The sequence below is a fragment of the Eptatretus burgeri genome, chromosome 3 (assembly GCF_056783735.1).
Source record: "Eptatretus burgeri isolate ZD-2024b chromosome 3, Ebu_testis_v1, whole genome shotgun sequence".
NCBI classification, from domain to species: domain Eukaryota; kingdom Metazoa; phylum Chordata; class Myxini; order Myxiniformes; family Myxinidae; genus Eptatretus; species Eptatretus burgeri.
The window spans coordinates 16,976,240-16,990,102 of NC_140963.1; positions in this window are offsets into that span (position 1 = coordinate 16,976,240).

Below are 13,863 nucleotides of genomic sequence, written 5' to 3' on the forward strand. Positions count from 1 at the left end.
CCTTGATTTCCACAGCATTAAGCTAAGCAAGGTGTGAGACAGGGGCATCAGCCCAGAGAGGAGAGCAGTACTCCATCAAGCTGCGGATGAAAGCCGTTTAGGTGGATGGGAGTTCAGGTGTGCCAAGGAAGGACTTTGCATGAGGGAGGATGCCCAGTCGGCATCTGGCTTTGAAGGTCAACTTTGAAATGTGGTTTGTCCAAGAAGGATCATGGCTGATAGTGAGACCCAGGAGTTTGAATGACTGAAATTCCTCAAGAGGATTGCTGAGAAAGTAGATGGGAAGACTGTGGTATGGTCTGAGAGAGAGAGAAAGAGAAAAAGAAAGAGAATTAAAAGAAATACTCCAAGTATTTGACTAGCTTGTGATTTTTTTTTTCAAGGTCTGAAGAGAGGGAAGAGGCTGCAGCCTGCTTGTCTGAAGGATGAGGAATGTCATGGCAGAGGGTGGAGTCATGAGCAAATAGATAAAGAGGATTTTCCAGATCATCGGAAAGATCATTGATGAAGATTAGGAAAAGGACTGGGCCCAGAGCCTTGCATTAGGGTACTCCAGACTTGACAGGGAGAGGAGATGAAAGGATTCTGCTGAGAGTCACATATTGGCTATGAGGATGTCAGTAACCCAACAGTGGAGTTGGCCTTGGATTCTATAGGTAGAGAGTTGGGAAACCAAGGCGGGTGTTGTATCAGTGTGTGTGCCATCAGTCACATGAGAAGTTGAGCTGGAGAACCGTCTGATAGTATCAATTGCTCATAGATGCTAGAGATCCCACGTCATATTTGGAAAAGGGTAATTGAGTAGTCCCGGCACCATGTCCAAATTTCAAATTTCCTGCCCTATCTCGACAATGTCCAACCTTCTTGTTGAGGTCTCTCTCTTTCCGGTGTGTTGGATGTGATCACTTCACTGATAACTACAAGGGCACTCGGTAGAGCGCATACCTCCACCCCATAATGCCTGATCCACGAGAACATATTGGGCCCATTACATTGTTGAAACATGTTACATATCATTTTTGGCCCAATCTCTCAATGGGAAGAATCACTTTGAAAATTAAATAATTCTCGTATCCAGATCTGGATTCGGATCTTCACCAAAATTGAAACGGTTCGTCATGGTCACACACTCAACCTGTCCACCAAGTTTCATCCGAATCTGTCTGCAACTTTCTGAGATATCATGATATATATCCGTTTAGCCCAATCTCTCAATGGTGAAGAATAACCTAAAAAAAATATTAGATCCAGATTCGGATCTTCACCAAAATTGAATTGATTCTTCCTTGTCACACACCAAACGTGTCCACCAAGTTTCCGAATCCGTCCACAACTTTTTGAGATATCGTGCTATTTATCGTTTTCGGCGCTATCTCTCAATGGTGAAGAATCGCTTAAAAAATTCTCGTAGCTTGTCCGGATTCGGATCTTCACCAAAATCCAAGCAGTTTGTCCTTGTCACACACCCAACATGCCCATCAGATTTCATCCGAATCCGTCCACAGCTTTTTGAGATATCCTGCACACAGGCAGATAGACAGGGGTGAAAACATAACCTCCTTTCACCTTCTGTGGTGGAGGTAAAAATAGGACCGCCTGTCCTAAAGCTCACCTGGATCAGGAGCAACAGTAACTAAAACCCCTCACCGACCCCTTTAGACCCTGAATTTTTTTAATGCTGTGAACAAACTTTAGTACATCACGGGTGATGAAGGTCGTGGTGAAGTTTCATTGAAATTATATGTGTAGTTCGGAAAAGAGAGCAAATACCTATTTTGGGGGTCGACCCCTCCTGAAACCCCCGTAGACACACTTAATGAGCGCAGATTTTTATGTGGTCTACAAACTTTGGTTCAACACAGCTGATAAATGTTGCGGTCAAGTTTATCGAAATTGTGGGTGTCGTTTTGGAGGAGACAGCAAATACCTATTTTGGGGGGTCAAAACCCCCCACACACCCGTCCCCTGTAGACCCTCTTAATGACCGCAGATTTTGATACGGTTGATATACTTTGGTACATCACAGGTGAAGAACGTTGTGGTTAAGTTTCATTGAAATAGTGTGTGTAGTTTTGGAGAAGAGAGCAAATACCTGTTTGGGTGGGGGGGTCAAACCCCCCTACCCCCCCCATAAACCAGCTTCATGAGCACAGATTTTGATGCGGTCAATACACCTTCATTAGGCATCAAAAAGTTATTGTGATATGAAGTCGTGTGTTTGGTTCAACCGATAATGATTTAAGTATTTACTGATTGACTCACTCACTCACTCACTCACTCACTCACTCACTCACTCACCTATGGACGCTGCTCGATTGCATCAGCTCACCTGAATAAAGTGCAGGTGAGCTAAAAATCAGTCATACCACTTCACTGACAAAAATAAGTAATACCACTTCACTCATTTGTTGTGCACCACTCATGGAGGCAGTGCACTTTGAATGTACCTGTACTTGTACACTGCTCCTTCCCAAATCCATATCTCGGTGATACATATCATTGCCGTAGCCGCTGTCAGGGAGTACTCAGTTTTTACTCCGTTTATTTGTTTGTTTGTGTTTGTTTGTTTGTCCGGGCGATATCTCAGCCATCCTTTGAGCGAGGAAGCTGATATTTTGACATGACAGTGAACAAGTGATTTGGCGATACATTTTGATTTATTGATTAATCAATCAATTGATTAATTATTTATTTTTCGATGAATGACTTAATTTTCAAAAAGTAACAGATTCGGATGAAAGAGTGGTGGTTTTAGTATGCCATTAGCCAATTTATTAAGAAAGTAATTATTTTATGACTATTATTTATTTGTTTTAATTATGCAATTGATTTATCAATGATTGTACACAATGCCGGATTAAGCCTCGGCTGGCCCCAAGGCACATTTTGAAATTTTAGAGAATGGCCTGACAAATTTAAACTAGATCTCGGGCTCATGGAAATGGACCCCAGACAAAAGATGAACTGATTCAAGAACAAAATATTTAATACAAAAAAAGACAAATATTTAATGTGAAAAGAAAATAATTTATTTAATCCCTCTATACAATTTGCAGTGTATGAATATATGCATGACAAAACACGTACAGATTTGGCACTTTGCTTTAGAGTTTATTAGACCTTAGATTGCAACCTTGCACGCTTTTACAACTGCAAACTCTTCAATTACGGAACTGAAGCCCAGTTCTCGGAGCAAATCACTTTCAATGCACAAAAGGGCCAACGCACCAAGACGCTGTTAATGCATGGTAGAACGCTTCACATCTTTGATTCTCTTTAGCTGCGAAAATGAGCGTTCTGCTGAACAATTGGTGGCCATCAGTGCTAAGTATATTCGGAGAGCCACTTCAGTGTTTGGAAAGGCTGCATTAAGGCCTCGGTCACATTTGCCACGGTGGCCGTGGGGTCTCCAAAATCTGCGGCCACTAGCAATTCGACGGTGGCCGCAGTATTTCCACGGTCACACAATGTAGCAGTCACATATGTTTTTATTTTTCGGGGAGCCGCACGGCGTATTTATAAATTGTGGAGACCGAAAACGTGGGGGTGCCGTACGGTCTTTGATTTGATGTCGCACGGTGACCTTAGGGCGTCCCTGAGGCCATAGAATTTTCAAGGCAGACGCAAGGTGACCGCAAGGCGACCGCAGGGGGGCCCTAAGGCGAACGTGCGGCCAGACGGACGGTAACGAGTGGGTATATATACCAGTTCTTTTTTTTACTGAAATAAAAATATACCAGTATCTTCTTCTTCTTCTTTCGGCTGCTCCCGTTCGGCGTCGCCACAGCGGATCATCCGTATGATCCGCATAGTGATTTGGCACGTTTTACGCCGGATGCCCTTCCTGACGCAACCCTGTTCGCCTCTTACGACACAGGGATATGGCACACCTATTTTAACCGGGGTATACACCTGCCCAGTATTCTGGTACTCATTTCGCCGACCTCGGAAGGATGACAGGCTGAGTCAACCCCTGGTGTATTAATTCAGTGGCCCAACGGGGCTTGAACTCAGGACCTCTTGGATCCCAAGCCGCTGCCCTAACCACTGCGCCAACACCAGGCTCAAAAATATACCAGTATATATAACTGAATATACCATAACTATAATATACCATGGTGCCCCCAGAATCCGAACGGCCAAGCCGTTTGAACAAATTGGAATCAGAACAATTTTTTCGAGAAAGTTTGGCCCTAAAAACCCAATACATTTTTAAAAAACCGAACACAACGTAGCGTTCATGTTTGTTCACGTGTCTCCCTCACCTGTCCCACCCGCATATTCGCGCTTTGTTCATTCAGTTCGTCGGTGGAAGTACTCAGTCACATTTGCTCTTCGGCGAGGATAAGGTGGCCGTACGCCCTCTGAATTGACAGAAACGTGCGGCGGCCGCAGAGAAACTGAGGTGGCCTTAGGGAGGCCCTACGCCGTTTGGCTATATTTTACAGGCCGTAAGGGCGACGTAGAATTATAACTGCGGAGTTATAACTTTTTTCATTTCTACGCTTGCCGTAGCAATTCGACAAAGCCAAGCTATGACGTAGATGTGTTCCACGTCGACCGTACGTAGGGCGTACGGTGGGCTTGCGTTTTCCGTGCGGCTGCCGTAAGCTCTTCTTAATGAAAAATGAATTTTCCCAACCCCCAAAAAATTACGGCACCCCCACGTTTTCGGTCTCCACAATTTATAAACACGCCGTGCGGCTCCCCGAAAAATAAAAACATGTGTGACTGCTACATTGTGTGACCGTGGAAATACTGCGGCCGCTTTATAATTGCGAGTGTCCGTACATTTTGTAGACCCTCCGGGCACCGAGCCAAATGTGACTTAGGCCTTACCTCGTGTTTTCACCTTCATTTTTTTTTCAATCATCTTGTGTTTTAATTATTAACAAAAGAAGCAATCCGATCATGTGGTGTGACGGACTGTCGGGCAAGGATTGAATTTCACAGCAAAACCGGTTGTAATTTTTATATCTGTTATTACTTCAGCCCGATGCGTTTGATGAAAGTGATTGTGGTTCTGGGGGCATCATGTTTGATGAGCTGCCCCGGGGGCAGCGCTCTCGCAGAGTGCGCGAGCGATCGAAACCCAGGCCGGAGCTCGAGCCTGTGTGGGTCTTTGGATGTGATGATTGTACCAGTTTACATACAATACACCGCCACCGAAGGTCATTTACTCATCCTATTTTACCTTAAACATGGGGAATTTCAGTTTAAAGTGTCTTGAAAGTGGGTTTTCTTGGGGTCCACGAACGAATTAATTCACTTTCCATTATTTCTTATTGGGAAAATATTTTTTGAATCAGAACTTTTGGCAATCCGAACAGCCTCCTGGAACGAATCAAATTGGGATTCTGGGGGCACCACTGTGTATAGGCAAACACCTATACTCCGATCTCTAGTGGTAGCGCACGGTGGACGCACGTTCGACGTAGACTGCCACGGAGGCTGTAGGTAGGTGCACGGCGGGCGTAGGGGAACCGTGCGTCGACCTTGCATTGCCCACAGGTAGTCACACAGACCGCAAGGCCACCGTACGGCGACCGTGGAAATAGTGTGGCCGCCGTAATTTTTTGGGGGTTGGGAAAATTCATTTTCCATTGAGAAGAGCTTATGGCAGCCGCACGGAAAACGCAAGTCCACCGCATGCCCTACGTACGGTCGACGTGGAACACATCTACGTCATTGCTTGGCTTGTCTAATTGCTATGGCGAGCGTAGAAAAGAAAAAAAGTTATAACTCCGCGATTTCATTCCACGGCGACCCTACGGCCTGTAAAATATAGCCAAACGGTGTAGGGCCATCCTGAGGCCACCTCAGTTTCTCTGCGGCCGCCGCACGTTTCTGTCACTTCAGAGGGCGATTTAGAGGGTGAAGGGTCGCCTTATCCTCGCTGTAGAGCAAATGTGACTGAGGCCTAACTCCAGTGGTGTGCAGCAGCACAAACATATGATTTTCATCCGATTGACTTGAAATTTAAAGAACATTTATATTTCAGGTCACTGAATTTAACCCGCCAATTATTTTTGAGGTCAACTTTGACCAAAAGGTCAACTAAGGTAGTATTTCTAAAATCCTCAATTTTCATCCTATTGACTTGAAATTTGAATAGGATTTGAACATCAAGTCACTGAATTCAACCACCATTTCTTTTTGAGGTCAATCAGCATCGGCCAAAAGGTCAACACAGGCCATATTTCTAAAATTCTCAATTTTCATCCGATTGACTTAAAATTTGAAGAGGAGTTGCATATTTGGGCATTGAGTTCAACCACCAATTATTTTTGAGGTCAAATTTGTTTCATGGATTTTGCAAGTATCGTGCTCTGCATGACTGGTCCACTTGTTTGTTTGTTTGTCCAGGCGATATCTCAGCCATCCTTTGATCTAGGAAGCTCACATTTGGGAACAACAGTGAAGATATACTTTGGCAAAAATACTATTTTTTTATTTTTTGATTAATTAATAAATTGAGTAATTACTTAATTATTATCGATTTATTAATTTCGTAATTATTTTATTTCTCATCTGGGCAATATCTCAGGCAACTTTTGAGTGAGGATGCTCATATTTGGACATGATAGTGACCAATTGATTGGGTGATAAGGAGTATTTTTGATTTATTGATTAATAAATTAATCGATTATTTTCTTTCTTGCTTGTCTGGGCGATATCTCAGTCATCCTTTGAGCTTGGAAGCTGAAATTTGGGGACAATAGTGAAGACGTGCTTTGGCAAAAACATTATTTTTTTTTAATTTTTGGATTGATCGATGAATTCATGAGTTACTTAATTATTATCGATTTATTAACTCTTTTTTTCTCATCCTGGCAATATCTCGGGCATATTTTGAGTGAGGAAGCTGATATTTGGGCATGACAGTGACCAAGTGATGTGCCTATAAATGGTATTTTTGATTTATTAATATTCATTTTTCGATTACTTTATTTTCAAAAAGTTAGATTCAGATGAAACAGTGGTGGTTGAGGAATGCGATTCGGCAAATTATTGAGAAATTAATTATTTTACGATTACTATTAATTTATTTTTAATTCTGCAATGAATCAAGTCATTGTGTACCACTCCCTCATGATTTCGACCCCATGTGCTACAAGGCGGCATCGCCGGACGACGAAGGTGCCCCGGTGATGTGCGCTGGAGGATTGTTATTTACTTATTTGGCATGGGGGCGGTGTACTTTGCATGTATCGTCACGTGTTTGTTTTTCTTGTTTGTCCGGGGGATATCTCAGCCATCCTTTGAGCTAATAAGCTGAAATTTGGTGACAAAAGTGAAGATGTGCTTTGACAAAAACGTTATTTTTTAAATTTTTGATTCATCAATTAATTACTTTGCTGTTGTCCATTTATGAATTACTTATTTATTTTCTTTCTCAGCTGGGAAACATCTTAGATTTGACTTCTAATCTCTTGATATTCTTGTTTAATACTATTTGTACATTGATACACCACACCCTCCCAATTCCGTCTCCATGTGCAGCACGGTGGCATCATCGGGCACTTTATGTGCCCCGGAGGCTATGTTATTTATTTATTTATTTAGCATGGGGGCTGTGTACTTTGAATGTACCTGTATTTGTTCCTCTCCCCCCCCCCCCCCAATATGTAGAACAAACTTCCACATTCTCTTCAAGTAAAATTCCTGAAAGTGTCAAATCCTCTAGGAGTCATAGATGAAACATACAGCATAAACTTTCCTTCCAATATATATATATATATATATATATATATATATATATATATATATATATATATATATATATATATATATATATATATATATATATATATATGATCATATCACGATCCTTCAAAAGTCTACAACTTATCACTTTAACAGATTACGTGTTTACCATGTGACAGCGCGTAAATGCTATTTTTCTCAAATTAAGAAGGAAGATGGGGTTCGTTAACAGCTTGAATGTCTTTCATTCATTTACCATCACAAGTCACAACTTGAATCCGTTCCCATCTCCTGACTGCATCTGATCTGAACATGAAGTACAACATGAGTCTTCTTCTTTTTCTTCTTGCGTATGGCAGCTTGGCTGCTGGGTAACTATCATTCTGTTGGGGCGGAACTATGCTGCTGATGCTGTGCCCCTATACCAGTACACTGGTACTCATTTCGCCGACCTCGGAAGGATGACAGGCTGAGTCAACCCCACCTGGTATTAATTCAGCAGCCAACGGCTCAAACTCAGGACCCTAAAATCCCAAGCCAGCCACCCTAGCCACTAAGCTAACACTAGGCTTACAATATGTGTTCGAGCAGTTTGGGTAACAGTATGGCATCTGACAGTCAGACAAGTGCCTTCCGACCAATCGCAGACATTTCCTCCAAAAACCAAGTGGCAACACTAGAGGGTGCTCGTGTATACAGACAACATCGACATCTAGTGTATCAATATAACATCACATGATACATCCCTCTGGCTTACAAGAAAGCCCAGATGTATGCACATTTGTCTCCGATCCGTCGAGCCTGTGTTCGAATGTCGACCCAGCTATAAACTATCATTCTGGTGCTTCACAGGCAGGGTGTTTCATCAATGTGTGTGCCATCCCTCAGAGTCGGATGGATGTTAAATTTGGCGTCATGCCTGCCTCGTTTGTGGACATTAAATATCCCACTATGTCCTTCACAAAGAGTCGGCGAGTTATCGCTGGCATGCTGAACAAAATACAAATTTCTACCTGGATTGGGGTAGCAAGCGTTCCGATCTTCTTTGAGGTTCCTTGACACCAGGTTCCACTGCTTGTTATCTCTAAAGTAGAGTTGCCATCTGTGCAGCAGTTTCTGCACGAAAAACAAATTGAACAGATGGAGTACTTTACATGTTTCATGTGAACGACCTTCTTTGGATATGAAGAGCAACTAACAAGGGGACATTATTTATTTTACTGTTCGTGACGGACTGAGCAATACAGCATCTGAAAAACATCACTTTGAACCACAAGGGGGCATCAGAGAAGGGCATGTCAGGCTTTTCACCACAACATGGTTTAATATGCCCAAAATCTCCACAAGTAAAATACTTGAGTGTATCAAAAAGCTGGTAAATGATGTTGAGATCTGGTAAATGATGGAAACCATCTGGTTATGATGTAAAAATCTGTTTATGATGTAAAATCTGGTAAATTATGTTCATCAAGATTAGACAAGGTATAAATCAGTAATACTACTTTTTAAGCAGCGTATATACCGTGTGTACATCCACTTGTTTGAAGGACGTTCGATGCTGAGAATTGTCCTACTTAGGCCTAAGTCACAATGGCTCTACGGCGAGGATACGGCGGCCGTACGCCCTCTGAATTGACAGAAACGTGCGGCGGCCGCAGAGTTTCTACGGTGGCCTCAGAGTGGCCCTACGCCGTTTGGCTATATTTTAGAGGCCGTAGGGGTCGCCGTGGAATTATAACGTGGAGTTATAACTTTTTTCATTTCTACGTTCGCCGTAGCAATTCGACAAGCCGAAGCAAAATAACTGGTAAAAAAAAAAGAACCAACTCGTTACAGTCCGTCTGGCCGCACGTTCGCCTTAGGGTCCCCCTGCGGTCCCCCTGCGGTCGCCTTGCGGGTACCTTGCGTCTGCCTTGAAAATTCTATGGCCGCCGCAGGAACGCCCTAAGGTGACCGTGCGACATCAAATCAAAGACCGTGCGGCACCCCCACGTTTTTGGTCTCCACAATTTCTAAATACCCCGTGCGGCTACCCGAAAAATAAAAACATATGTGACTGCTACATTGTGTGACCGTGGAAATACTGCGGCCGCCGTATAATTGCTGGTGGCCGTAGATTTTGTAGATGCCACGGCCGCCGTGGCAAATGTGACTTAGGCCTTAACACATGAAGGAACCATAAACATTTGAGAAATGATAGGACAGTACTGCATCATGCATGGAAAAATAGGAGGGGTCCCGAGTTGATGCTGATGATGATGATGATCATCATCAATCATCATCCATCATCATACACAATCATCATCATCCACAATAATCATCAATCATCATCCACAATTATCATCATCATCATCATCATCCATCATCCACAATCATCATCATCCATCATCCACAATCATCATCATAATCCATCATCCACAATAATCATCAAACATCATCCACAATAATCATCATCATCCATCATCCACAATCATCATCATTCACAATAATCATCAATCATCATCCACAATCATCATAAAAATCATCCACAATAATCATAATCATCATCCACAATCATCATCATCATCCACCATCCATCATCTACAATCATCATCATCATCATCCATCATCCACAATAATCATCAATCATCATCCACAATTATCATCATCATCATCATCATCCATCATCCACAATCATCATCATCCATCATCCACAATCATCATCATAATCCATCATCCACAATAATCATCAAACATCATCCACAATAATCATCATCATCCATCATCCACAATCATCATCATTCACAATAATCATCAATCATCATCCACAATCATCATAAAAATCATCCACAATAATCATAATCATCATCCACAATCATCATCATCATCCACCATCCATCATCTACAATCATCATCATCATCATCCATCATCCACAATAATCATAAATCATCATCCATCATTATCCATCATCATAAATCCTCATCCATGTTTAAGGGGATTTGTCCATGTTTAACGGGATTTGTCCATGTTTAACTGTATTTGTCCATGTTTAACGGGGTTTGTCCATGTTTAACAAAGGGCGGAGGAGCTCCTTGTGAGCCAACGGCCATCCATATCTAGTGCCCAACTGTGTCTGCGGACGTCCTCCTGCAGTTGGGTTACTTCTTATTAGGAGGTTGGTGGCAGGATTTGCACTCCAGCCACCGTAAAACGCTTCATTCCGCAAAACGCAAAAACGCTAAAAAATCTGAAAACCCACTCCGTGGGAGTACCTCCTGTGCAGCTTCCCTTCGCAGGGCAGCTCACCGGATGATGGGATTGGGGCAAAGCCTTCGGGACCCCCAATCTTTGATAGGAGGGAAACCACGGGGTAACATCCCTGGGTCAGATTGCGGGAGAGTGTGTCGGAGTGGTGCTGAGGTGTCGTCCACCAGACGGCGGTCTCCTTGGGTTAACCTGAGGCGGTCCCTTCGGGTGGGTGCCTGGAATGTCCTATCCCTAAGAGAGGATGATCACCTGTCTCTGTTATCATCTGAGCTCAAGCGTTTGGACATCGGGATTGCAGCTCTCTCTGAGGTTCGGAGACCGGATTGCGGCGAGATAATGGTGGGTGGTTACACCTACTATTGGTCTGGTCGCTCTGATGGTTACCATACCCAAGGAGTTGCTGTAGCTGTGTCCAATAAGCTGACCCCAATGATAATTGAGGTAACACCGGTCAACGAGCGTATTATGAGATTAAGGATTCGTCACTCCTTAGGTGTCATTTCCCTGGTCTCTATTTATGCTCCGACTGAGGCGAGTGATCTTACCGTGAAGGATGCATTCTACGCCACACTCGAGTCTGTGGTTGATCAGTGCCCCAGACGAGATACACTTCTAGTCTTGGGGGATTTCAATGCATCGACTGGAACTGATAGGGATGGTTATGAGGTGTGTGTTGGTCCTCATGGGTCAGGAACTATGAACCAGAATAGCACTAAGTTCCTTGACTTTGCAAGAAGTCATGGACTTAGGGTGGCTGGTTCATGGTTTCAGCGCCCGCAAGCTCACCGCTGGACTTGGTATTCCAACGCTGGCGGTGTGGCAAAGGAGATTGACCATGTCCTCATTGACGGTCGTTGGAGGATGATCCAGAACTGCAGGGTCTACCGGAGTGCTCAGTTCCTCAATACTGACCACAGGCTTGTTGTAGCAACTCTAAAGCTGCACCTTAAATCCTGGAGAATGGTACCATCCCAGCCTAGGCTGGATGTTACCAAGCTCAGGGATGAGAGAGTAGCTGAGGAGTTTGCGAACAGGCTGAGTGGACACTTGGGGGGTCTGGGTGCTTTGGGGGGTCCTGAAGAGTTGTGGAGCACCTTCAAGACCACCGTCCTTGATGTTGCCGGTGGATGCCTTGGAGTTCACCGCAGGGCAAAGAAGAATTTTGTCTCTCAAGGGACACTGGATACCATTGACCAGAGTCGCAGGGCCAGGCTGAATGGCAGAGCTGAGCTGTTCAGGGAGCTGAGGCGTAAAACTGTACGTGCACTGAGGGTGGACAAGGAGGCCTATGTGCGAGGAATCTGTGAGGGGGTAGAGCATCACCTGTGGACAGGTGATTCTCGTCCCGCTTACAGGGGAATTCGCGCATTACGTTCATCCAAGCCCATCCCTCGGAGCACTGCAGTTCGAGCAGAGAGTGGTAGGCTCTTGACAGAGGAGTCTGAAGTGAAGGCCCGCTGGGCCGGTTACTTTGAGCGGTTGTACCAGGCTGATCCCCCAACTGTCGAGTTGGACGTCAAGGGTGTTACAATCCCTGTTGCTGACCCTCGAATCAACTGTGGTCCACCATCGCTTGTGGAAACACGGGCTGCGGTGAACCAGTTGAAACGGGGCAAAGCTCCAGGGATCTGTGGCATCCATGCTGAACTTCTCAAGGCTGGTGGAAATGCTGCACTCGCGTCGTTGCATGCAGTTTTGTGCTCTGCCTGGAACACAGGCATCATCCCAACTGACTGGAAGAGGGGCCTTGTTGTCCCTCTCTGGAAAGGGAAGGGTGATCGCCAAGACTGCAACAACTACCGAGGGGTGACGCTGCTCTCAGTGCCGGGCAAGGTCTTTGCTCGGATAATTCTTGATAGGGTTCGCCACCATCTGCTTGAGCACCAGCGTCCAGAGCAGTCAGGCTTTACACCAAAGAGGTCAACGATTGACCGTATCCTTGCTCTTCGTGTCCTCACTGAACGCAGACGAGAGTTTCGGCAGGGGCTGCTTGCAGCCTATGTTGATCTCTGTAAAGCGTTCGATTCAGTGAATCGGGATGTCCTCTGGAGGATTCTTGGTCTTCGTGGGGTGCCACCGAAACTGATCGATCTGATGTCTGAACTCTACTCTGGTACTGAGAGTGCTGTGAAGTGTGGTGGTACCGCCTCTGACTTATTTCCAGTTGTTACTGGAGTTCGTCAGGGATGTGTACTTGCCCCCACACTTTTCAGCACTTGTATGGACTGGATTTTTGGGAGGATGTCGGAGAGATCAAGTTGCGGTGCATCGTTTGGCAATGTCAAGATCTCGGACCTTGATTTTGCAGATGATGCAGTCATCTTTGCGGAGACTTTAGACATCCTCTTGGGGGCCCTCGAGGTGCTGAATGAGGAGTCGGAGCCGTTGGGATTACGGATTTCTTGGGTCAAAACAAAGATCCAGGCTTTCGGTGACATCTTGGATGCTGCTGTCCTGTCTGTGTCTGTTTGTGGTGAGGATGTTGAGGTCGTGGATAGATTCACTTACCTTGGCAGTGATATTCATGTCTCCGCAGGTTGTGAGCCGGAGGTCAATAGACGTCTGGGTCGGGCCTGGGGAGTCATGGATTCACTGGATCATGGGGTGTGGCGCTGCCGGTACCTGTGCGGGAGGACGAAAGTCCGAGTCTTCAGGTCCTTGGTACTTCCAGTCTTGCTCTATGGGTGCGAGACTTGGACTTTGACCAAGGATCTGAGACGGAGACTTAATTCCTTTGGTACCAGGTCTCTTCGGAGAATCCTTGGCTATCGCTGGTCGGATTTTGTGTCCAACGAGCGGTTGCTGAGAGAGACTCGGATGAGATTTGTTACCTGCATAGTCCGTGAGCGTCAGCTGCGGCTGTTTGGACATGTGGCTCGTTTTCCTGACGCTGATCCTGCTCACCAGAT